At 42.0% G+C, this 10,441-nt stretch overlaps 1 pseudogene; it reads left to right on the forward strand.

The window, feature by feature from the left end:
- Positions 1–376: 376 nt before the first annotated feature.
- LOC149539344 (G-type lectin S-receptor-like serine/threonine-protein kinase At2g19130) lies at positions 377–10,441 on the forward strand (annotated as a pseudogene).

Raw genomic sequence — 10,441 nt, forward strand, 5'->3', positions numbered from 1 at the left:
CAATAATTCAAAGTGTCTTGTACTGTTACTCAATAGTACGCGATTAGAGAAATTGGTATTATATAAGTGCCGTATGTTGACATTGCTTTGAATTTAAGACACAAGGAAACGTGTACAACCAATGCTGCAATATTCATCCCGATAATTTAAAAAGTCATCAGCAATATCTTGTCAGATTTCTTTCAGATTAGTAAATTTTGACTCTCAACCTTGTCAGAATGCAACACAACAATTATTTAATGACCACCTGTCTTGCCACCATTCGTGCTCCTATCATGGTCCTCCACGACATTTATTCTCGAAGAACATTTATGTTTCCAGCTTCTTCCTTTAATAAAGCCCAGGGGAAGTTCGATCAATGGCTCACAATTTAGCGATGGATGAGAAGCGGGCAAAATTCCGGTTAAGATTTGTTTTTGCGATCGCTGCGTTTATTCAATTGAGTAGTTATGGTGCAACAGTAGTCCAGGCCGGAGACACTCTTTCCCTGGGCGCCTCGCTGGGTGAAAATCAGACATTGATTTCAAAGAATGACACATTTGAATTGGGATTCTTCAGCCCAAATGGAACCAATAACTGGTATATTGGAATCTGGTACGCCAATATGCCACAACAGATGATCGTTTGGGTGGGCAACAGAGAGACCCCCGCGAGAAACAAATCTGGAGTTTTGAAGCTGTCAAGAGAAGGTAAATTGGATCTGTTGGACGCAGAGGGTGCGTCTATTTGGGCGGTCAACATATCGAAGAAGGCATCCCTTGCTGTGATACTAGACTCTGGTAATTTTTTGATGCTGAGCGCTGATGACAACAATTCTAAAACTGTGTGGCAGAGTTTCGACAATCCGACAGATTCCTGGTTGGCTGCGATGAGATTAGGGGAACAGCAAAAGCTGGTGTCTTGGAAAAGCTCGTTGGATCCTGCTCCTGGGCTTTTATCCTTCCAGACGGATCCATCTGGCGCCAAACAATTTGTGCTAATCTGGAATAACTCTGTGAAGTATTGGGAGAGCGGAGTTTGGGATGGTAGAATTTTCAGTCATGTTCCAGAATTGACAGACAAAAGGTTTTTCAATTACAGCGTTGAAATCACCAGCTCTGGTATGTACGTCCGTTCAACACAGACGCATAAGATGCATGCGCCCATGCATTTCGTCTTGACCAGGTCCGGAGATATTCGCCTTGCTCTGTTCGATGGAAATAAATGGAACATGTTCTGGTCTGTGCCCAGAGACGAATGCGTCGTGTATGGCCTCTGTGGCGCTTTCGGTATCTGTAACTCTAACAATTTTCAGTTCTGCAGCTGTGTAAATGGCTTCACACCGAGAGACGGTGAAGCCTGGAATTCACGGGAGTGGTGGTCAAGTGGCTGTTTTCGCAAGAGCCCCTTGAATTGCAGCACCGACAGATTCATCGACTCCAACGCAATGTCGTTTAATTATTATGATTCTTCATTCGCAGCACCCAAAAAGATGGATTGCGAGAATGCATGTCTCAGCAACTGCTCTTGCATTGCTTATGTTTTCAATTCGCCTTCAGGCCTCTGCCAAATCTGGTCCAGAACTCTGTTTGACTTGCGTGATTCTCTATCAATTAGTAATTCAAATGTCTTCATTCGAGTAGGCGCTGCCTCTGCCCTTGCAAAGTTTGATCCGCCATCGTCATCCGAACGCAAAACCTTCACGCCTCTTGTGATTGCTATTGTCACTGCGCTCGCCATTGCTTTAGGTGTCTTTTCATTTTTTATGTGGAGGCGGCGACAAGAGCGACTACAATCTATTGAATATTGTGAAGATTCATCTGACTCTTTTCTTAGAATGTTCAGTTACAAGGAGTTGAAGATTGCGACAAGGAATTTCAGGTCTAAGTTGGGGAGCGGAGGATTCGGCTCAGTTTTCAAAGGATCTCTACCAGACGGTGCACTTGTGGCCGTCAAGAAATTGGAGTCCAATTCAAGCCGAGATGATAAGCAATTTCGAGCGGAAATCAGCTCAGTTGGAAACATACAACATGGGAATCTAGTAAGGCTTCGAGGGTTTTGTGCACAAGGATCCAGACGGTTACTGGTTTATGATTACATGCTGTGAAAAATCAAACTATTGCAGTCACTGATTATTAATCTCCTATCACAAATGATTATTAAACTGCTGAAAATAAATTCCCAGCTAATATCGAAAAATAACACAACTGCAACTTCACTTAAAATACGGAAAGAAATGCGCAACAGAATCAACACAATATTTTCGGACAAATTGTCCCTGGAAAAACCCCTAAGGGAAAACCAGTTCTACAGATGAGGAATTATATTAAACTTCAGCAAATCAAGAGATACAAAATTCCTTGCCTCACACTGGCAGAACTCCGACAACCTCCTAATTTCTCTCGCTGATATTTCTCACTGCTATCCCTGCGCTAACACTGCACCCTTGCTAACACTGCAAGACTGTTTGCTAACACTGCAAACTGCTTCACAAAAGCTTCTCCCTTGCTAACACTGCAAGACTGTTTGCTAACACTGCAAACTGCTTCTCCAAAAGCTTCCTTGCTAACATTGCAAGACTGTTTGCTAACACTGCAAACTGCTTCTCCAAAAGCTTCCTTGCTAATACTGCAAGACTGTTTGCTAACATTGCAAACTGCTTCTCCAAAAGCTTCCTCACTGTGCCCTTGCTAACACTGCAAGACTGTTTGCTAACACTGCAAACTGTTTCACCAAAGCTTCTTCGCTTACTCTCTAAATGCCCCCTAGACCCCTTTTTATACTACTCTCGTTGGTAAACCAACGACCAAGATTAAATCAAACCAACGGCTGAGATTAAGACAACTCAACAGCCAATAATAGAATTGGTTGCAAGGTGTCCAAAAGAGAATCTCTAAAATTAGTAAATAATAACCATTTACTAATTTTTGGCAAGTGGACAAACAGCTGTCCAAACCACCCATAAATACAACCGCTATTCATAGATAAGGACGAACAACTGTCCAAGCTACCCATAAATAGTGCTGCTATTTTCGGGTCAGAAATAACAGCTGTCCAACTAACAATAATTAACACTCCCTCTTAGCGAGGAAGCTGTTCTGCATGACACCCATCTTATCTCTGAAGAAGATAAATTTGGCCTTTCCCAAAGCCTTCGTCAAAATGTCTGCTACCTACTCATCTGTAGGTATATATTGTAGTCGAACAACTCCCCTTTGTACACAATCTCTAATGAAGTAATATCTGATATCTATATGTTTAGACCTATCATGAAACACTGGATTCTCAGACAACTTGATGCAGCTCTGATTGTCACAATGTATCACAGTAGTCTCAACCTTCTGACCAAACAAGGCTACTAACAACTTCCGAAGCCATATAGCTTCACATGTCGCCATGCTAGCTGCTATGTATTCTGCTTCTGCTGAACTTAGAGCCACAGACTTCATCTTCCTGCTGAACCAAGATACAACTCCTGATCCCAAGCTGAAACAACACCCTGAAGTACTCCTTTTGTTTGTTGTACTTCCTGCCCAATCTGCGTCAGTATAGCCTATCAACCTGATACCTTCACTTCGAACATATCTGATCCCATACTCGACTGTACCACACAAGTAATGTAGCACATGCTTAGCCGCTATCCAATGCATTCTCTTTGATTCAACCATGAACTGACTAAGAGAGTTTACTGCAAATGCTATATCTGGTCTAGTGTTGACCAAATACATAAGCGAACCAATCAACTGTCTATATAAAGTGGGATCTACATCTTTCTCCTTAGATGTATCGTCATGCTCTGTGCTCACCTTCGGAACACCTGTCACTGTCTCACGAAGCAATCTAAGTACTCCATGATGAATATGGCCCAACCTCCTATGCCATAGCTCTCGAAGATCTCTAGGATTATTGTTTCTCATAAGTGCCTTAGGAGTATCAAACTGCAATCTATAAAGGTGACCACTCCTAACTCCAATAGTTATGGGTGATTTCCAATCCTTGTGCTTAATCAACACGTGTCCCTCTAAAGAGTACATTATACCCCCTATCCTGAAGAACAGATACAGAAATCAAATTCATACCTAAGCTCGGCACATATAACACATCATGAAGAGGAATTATCTTTCCATTCTCCCTCTGAAACTGAACAGTCCCTTTCCCAACAGGGTTGAGTTTGGACAAGTTTCCCATAGAAATCTGGATGTTGGTGTCCTCCTCCTTGTAACTGGAGAAGTACTCTCTAACTCCTGTCATATGAAATGACGCCCCACTATCTATATACCAAACACACTGTGAGGTTGAGCTAACCATACAAGCTATGAGTGCAAACTCATCTTCCATTCTACTGGACAGTTCTTCTGCACTTGCTGAAGCTGCCACCTGCTTCTTACCCTTTTTCCTCTCTGGGCAATCACTGACATAGTGGCCAAACTCGTGACATCCAAAGCACTTGACCTTAGAAAGGTCCTTCTTCTTCTTTTCACTTTGTGAATTTGATCCTTTGCTAGATCCCTTCTTTGCTTTCCCTTTACCCGCTAGGGCAACGTTCTCTTGTTCCACCTCATTTTTCTGACTCTTGTTGGCCCCATTGACAAGACTTAGTCTAAACTCCTCCTGAGTGAAATCAGTCCATAGTCGATCCCAACTCGGTAAAGTATCTCGTCCACTGACAACTTGAACAAAGACACTCCATTGTTTAGTAAACCCATTTAGGGCTATTCTCACTAGCTCATCATCACTAGGGCTATCTCCAACAGCTGCTAACTCATCCTTGACAAGTCTGAGCCTGGTGAGGTAACTTGTGACGTCTTCTCCCTGATTCATCCAGGTATTCTTTAGCTTCTCTCTGAGAATCAACTTCCTGTTAGTGGTAGCATTCTGGTACAGATTTAGAATGGCGTCCCACATCTTCTTTGCTGTATCTAGCTCCGAGATATGTGGAACAATATGATCCTTGACACCATCAAGGATAATCCTCCTCGCTTTGGCATCGTCCTTCCTATATGCTGCAAGCTGTGTTGCATCCGTTGGTACAGGTACACCACTGGTAGCATAATCCTTGATACCATTCTCTTCCAACAATAAAGAAATTCTGGCCTTCCAGACACCAAAATTTGAGGCACCATCCAATCTATCCTGATCTCTCAAACCAGCTGAAGCCATCTCAAGGGTTTAAAGCAATAATAAATCTAAAGAGATCAAAATTTCTTTCCTAGGGCAAAACTCTTCTACCCTTAACAATGCTCTGATACCATGTGAAAAATCAAACTATTGCAGTCACTGATTATTAATCTCCTATCACAAATGATTATTAAACTACTGAAAATAAATTCCCAGCTAATATCGAAAAATAACACAACTGCAACTTCACTTAAAATACGGAAAGAAATGCGCAACAGAATCAACACAATATTTTCGGACAAATTGTCCCTGGAAAAACCCCTAAGGGAAAACCAGTTCTACAGATGAGGAATTATATTAAACTTCAGCAAATCAGAGCGGTTTTCTTGCCATCCTGTGGGGTGAGAACCGACTTACATGAGTAATCAACACTCGACTTCAAACAAGATGGACAGGTACAACACGAAGTCTCCAAGGACACAATCTCGGACAAGTAATAGACAGAGTATCCAGGGTCGGAAATGTGGAAAGGAGGACTATTCAGATATTCAGGATGAGCTCAGAAAGATCAAACATAACATGTCTGAACTGTTGGTTAAACAGCACCGTATGCTTGACAGGTTGTCCGTCCCAGCTAAGGTAAGTAAATCAACTGGATTTCGTTTTGGCAAATCTTCTCACGAAGAGTTGACAGATACAATGAGAGATGTTACGAGGAACCTTAATGAGGAGTTCGAGAAACAAGTGTGCAACCAGTCAGAGGCTTCAGTTTGGTCACAGGAAGAAGCGGTGAAGGACATTACGCTGATGGATAGTAACTGTCAACTTGACACTCAAGTTGAGGCAGTTGAATACGAGTTTCCCGAAGGTGTTCTCATCCAAGATACTAGTGTTATTTGCAGATTGGTTGAGAAGATTATAGGGGTCCTTTCTACTATGCTACCTCACAAGGATCTCGAGGAAGGGTTTGTTGAGTAGAATGCCCGGGATCCTGTCCAGCCTACAGTCACTTGGAGTCAGAAAATGGAGCCATCTGTTGATTCCCAGTTCAGTGATGATGAGCCAGCAGCAGAGAGTGGAGGTTCTTACCGGCATTATACGGTAGGGTACGCTCATCATTGTTCTTTTGACACAGAGATAGAAGACTTTATTTCACGCAGATGTAGATTGGCTCCAGTTTCTTATCATCCATTAGGGGATAGATTGGCACCATCTTTTGAAACTAAAGTTGGTAGTAGCAAGTTACTCAGCCTACAGCATCGACACACCTGGAGTAGTTTTTCAGAGATTGGATTTGATGGCAATGATTCAGGTACCTATGGCTGTTGTCATATCTACAATACAGTTGGGTGCAGGTGTCTTTTTGACAGGGGTTTGAGTTTTGATAGAGTTGATGTTTCAGTTGGCTTGAGTTCCGCAGAATGTTTTCTTCTACCGGCATCTACAGTTGGTTTTCAGATGACTTCATCAGAAGTGTCAGTTGTTTGGATGTTGAATACAGTTTCTCAGCTACTGGTATTGATGGTTTCTCCACGGGAGTATGATGCGGATTGGGATGATACACAGGTTTACATTTGGGATCCAGGCAGACTGATTGGTTCATGGTTCAGCCATTGCTTGGGGACAAGCAATTTCAGGAAGGGCGGACTGTCATGTCCCCAAATTTCTGGTGACAGTTCGATTTAATTAATTTAATTAATGGTTGTCCAAGGACGACTAATTAGTTATTTTAATTAAATAAATAAATATTAAAAGATGACCTTGTATTTAATAAAGTGACTTTAGTATTTAATAAAGTTACTTGGGGTATTTAATAAAGTCACTGGAGGGATAAGATCAAAAAAGGTTCTAGAAGTCTCTGGAGAGGATGGAGAAAAGAATAAATAGGCACCCCGGGGCTCCATTCGAATCAAGCAGTTGATTATCTCTCTTTGATTTTCAGATTGTGATCCCATCACAGGTGCATTGTGAAACCTAAGGGTTTTCGCAATTGTCACAGTTGGCCATTGAGAACGATAACTCTCAATTGGTGCGCAATTTTGAGGGTGTGAAATATCATCTGAATTATTGCATATTGGAGGTGACATTCAGTCATTTCATCGGAGCAATCATTTGTGGTTCGTACAGTGCTGCTTTGGGAAGGATTTGGTACAGATTATCAGATTGATAGCACACTTGAAAAGTCTGGTATCAAGCAGGTTTCAGGAGAAGCACGATTGCTGATTAAGGAAGTTTCAGTGTGAGCAGATTAGGGGTCAAAGAACGAATCTTCCCAAAATATCTTGTCAACTAGCATTTCCATATCCGAGGTTTGGAGCCGTAAGATATCATCTTATAAGGCGACACCATTCAAGAAAATCAGATAATTCCACAGAGGAATTCGTGGGCTGTGGACAATATATACAGTTTGCGCTATCATCATAATCGAATGCGCTATCACATCTTTGGAGATTCTGAAACTAGATACGGGTCGAAATATTTGTGGGGAAAGGGAAGTCGTGGGTGTTGAAGGGGAAATAACCGCCGCTGCAGCTTTGTGCAACTTCAAGCCCCGCTCCAGTATTTCCGTCAGGAATCAACCACTGTCTCGATGATATTAATTGCATTGTCTTCCGATCACGAAGAAAAAACCGAACCCGACTCCATTTGTTGACATCCCTGCCGAAGACAGAGTTGGGACTGGCTAAAACCAGAGATATCTCCTTCGGCATTGATCATCTTCGCGAGAGTTAAAGAAAATGCAGAGATTTTTGGAGCAATTTTTGCAACCCCCGAAACGCGTCCAGTGGACATCGTGGAAACGACAAAGGGGCGAGTTGTTTATCAATTCTTTGCGGCAGGTCAAAGATAAGTTAGGGCCCGAACGGAAGCATTAAAGTCTTGTGCAGGCCATCACCCAGCAAGTAACCGCCGTCTCAGCAAAACAAACCCACTGCCTGCAACTGCGAGTTTCACGCGGGTTTCACATTCTGTTGGAGGTTTTCGCATACCTAGAACAGTGTTCGAAGTATTTCTTAAATATTCCATGAACGTGTGTGGAGATTAAGTTTTGATCGGCAGAGTTGGTACCCTGTCTTACGAGTTGCAGAGTAGGAGGAAGCGGCTGGAGCGAAAATCGAATTTGACGCCATTGGCAGGGAAAAATGGGTCTCGATTTGGTAGCAGGAGGGAAGAGCAAAAAGACCAACATTTGCCATTGACTTGAATAGCAGATTACTCAGGGATTGGCGGCAGCAACAAGCTTCTCCAGGATTTGAAGAGGGGCTTCTATGCAACTTTCTGATCTGTCACCAGTTGTGGATTAAGAACGTTGGAGGAAGCAAAATGTATTGCCAATACAGAACCAGGTTCTTTAGATATTATTTATCTATTTTAAGGCTCTGATGTTCGGACTTTGAATCAGTAATGAATATTGTTGCAAAGATTTTCCATGAATATTGTTAGTAGATTTATTTGCATCATTTTGGCATTTTTCATAATACAAATGAGGGTTTCTTGATAAAGTATTTAACAAACGACCTACTTCGGTATTGCTATTCTTTAACCCATATAGTAGAGGGTTATCTCAATAGCTAGGTTATCTCAGTGGTATCAGAGCTCGATTGCTAATTGTTTGACGAAATGTCAAACCTCTGAAGTTTAAGAAATTTAGTGCTTAAAGAAGCAAATATCCTGTCGGGGTTATTACAGTGGTATCAGAGCTCGATTGCTAATTGTTTGACGAAATGTCAAACCTCTGAAGTTTAAGAAATTTAGTGCTTAAAGAAGCAAATATCCTGTCGGGGTTATTACACACACTGGCAGAACTCCGACAACCTCCTAATTTCTCCCGCTGATATTTCTCACTGCTATCCCTGCGCTAACACTGCACCCTTGCTAACACTGCAAGACTGTTTGCTAACACTGCAAACTGCTTCACAAAAGCTTCTCCCTTGCTAACACTGCAAGACTATTTGCTAACACTGCAAACTGCTTCTCCAAAAGCTTCCTTGCTAACACTGCAAGACTGTTTGCTAACACTGCAAACTGCTTCTCCAAAAGCTTCCTTGCTAATACTGCAAGACTGTTTGCTAACACTGCAAACTGCTTCTCCAAAAGCTTCCTCACTGTGCCCTTGCTAACACTGCAAGACTGTTTGCTAACACTGCAAACTGTTTCACCAAAGCTTCTTCGCTTACTCTCCAAATGCCCCCTAGACCCCTTTTTATACTACTCTCGTTGGTAAACCAACAACCGAGATTAAATCAAACCAACGGCTGAGATTAAGACAACTCAACAGCCAATAATAGAATTGGTTGCAAGGTGTACAAAAGAGAATCTCTAAAATTAGTAAATAATAACCATTTACTAATTTTTGGCAAGTGGACAAACAGCTGTCCAAACCACCCATAAATACAACCGCTATTCATAGATAAGGACGAACAGCTGTCCAAGCTACCCATAAATAGTGCTGCTATTTCCGGGTCAGAAATAACAGCTGTCCAACTAACAATAATTAACACATGCCCAATGGGTCTCTGAATTCCATACTCTTCAGCAGTGGCTCCAAAAGTAAAAAGAAGGTACTCGACTGGAAGACTCGGTTCAAGATCGCCTTAGGCACTGCTCGAGCTTTGTTTTATCTCCATGAGGAATGCAGAGATCGCATCATTCACGGTGATGTAAAGCCCGATAACATTCTGCTCGATGTTGATTTTTCGCCCAAGTTGGCTGATTTCGGGTTGGCAAAGCTTCTGAGTAGGGATTTAAGTCGTGTACTGACCACAACGAGGGGAACGAGAGGTTATTTAGCTCCAGAATGGATTTCTGGTGTACCCATAACTCCAAAGGTCGATGTATACAGCTTCGGTATGACGCTCTTGGAAATCATTTCCGGGAGAAGAACTTTGGATTTAAACATGCAAGATTCAAGTATGTATTACTTTCCGCCATGGGTTGCAACTCAAATTAGTTAGGGGAACACGATTAATGTTGTGGAGAAGGGTGTTGCTGAGGAGGAAGATATTGAAGAGGTGAGAAGAGCAAGTGTTGTAGCATTGCTATGCATTGAAAGAAATGAGGAGATGAGGCCAAGCATGGGGCAAGTGGTGCTTATGCTGGATGGGAAAATGGAGCCATCTCCTTTGCAAATTATGAGCCCCGCGCTTCTTGACAATCAAACAAATCAAAGCAACACTGATAGTGATAGTGTTAGTGACGTGGTTAATCTAGACTAACGGAAAGCTGACATGTAAGCTATAGTTATTAGCTAGTGGTTAATGTAGAATAATGTAAAGCTCACATGTAAGCTACAGTTATTAACTATTCAGATTTATAATTACTAGCAATCAGCATTCAAAGGAAA

The sequence above is a fragment of the Cupressus sempervirens genome, chromosome 9 (genome assembly GCF_028749045.1).
Source record: "Cupressus sempervirens isolate cs-2001-9-10 chromosome 9, ASM2874904v1, whole genome shotgun sequence".
NCBI lineage: Eukaryota > Viridiplantae > Streptophyta > Pinopsida > Cupressales > Cupressaceae > Cupressus > Cupressus sempervirens.